The following is an 892-nucleotide window of genomic DNA, read 5'->3' as shown; positions in this document are numbered from 1 at the left end:
TGATGAAAACATTCTAATAGTCATTACCTTAGGAACTAAGCAACATTATTAAACGTGGGGCTATTCTTTTAAGCTTTACTTTTCTATGCCATAATGTATCTAGGTACCTATACTAAACAGATTCAGGCATCTTTAGTTGTTACTCTGTATTTCTCACTATTGATGGTGTGATTAGTAGGCTGCCTTGTTTTATAAGGTTGTTTTGGTAGTGTAAGAGTAGCTCTGCCTGGCTTATAAAGAGAAATAATTGGGCTTTATAACCATTATTTGCCACTTGGAAGCATTTGGAGATTTTTCATTGTCTTCCCTGTGTTGTTGGTTGTTGAGATCTGACCTCTAGCCAAATATGGCTCTTTGCCCTATGACTTCTTTAGCTTTACACAAGTGAATCATGGATAGGTGACCAGGCTCTCCTTAAACAGTGACTTGTCTGAGGCCTTGTTTCAGATCAGGAGCATGGCACCTTGTGAGACCATAGGTCTGGCTCTCAATTGGCTGTCAAATGTCTTTTTTACTGTTAATTTTATTGAATTCCTGTTCACTGAAATACATGTATTTATTGGCAAGAACACTGTCACGTTAGTGCAGCATATGCAAAACCAACTCTTTTTTCTAGGAAATCATTTTTATCCAGTGTTTTCTCATCTTGCTTAATGGCTTTGCTATCTACCTAGTTATCCAAGTTAGGTAGTCATTCAAAATCATACTTAGTTCCTCACTTCACCATGTTCAGTCAGGGACTAAATCCTAGAGTGAATACTCCTAAAATGTGACCCCTTCTCTACATCTGTTTGCTTACAGTATAGGCCCCTTTAAATATATACATATATATACACACACACACACACACACATACACACACATATATAGTTTATTGCACCTATATATAGTT

This window comes from Myotis davidii, unplaced genomic scaffold (assembly GCF_000327345.1).
Source record: "Myotis davidii unplaced genomic scaffold, ASM32734v1 scaffold134, whole genome shotgun sequence".
Taxonomy (NCBI): Eukaryota; Metazoa; Chordata; class Mammalia; order Chiroptera; family Vespertilionidae; genus Myotis; species Myotis davidii.
This window is presented reverse-complemented; position numbering follows the sequence as displayed.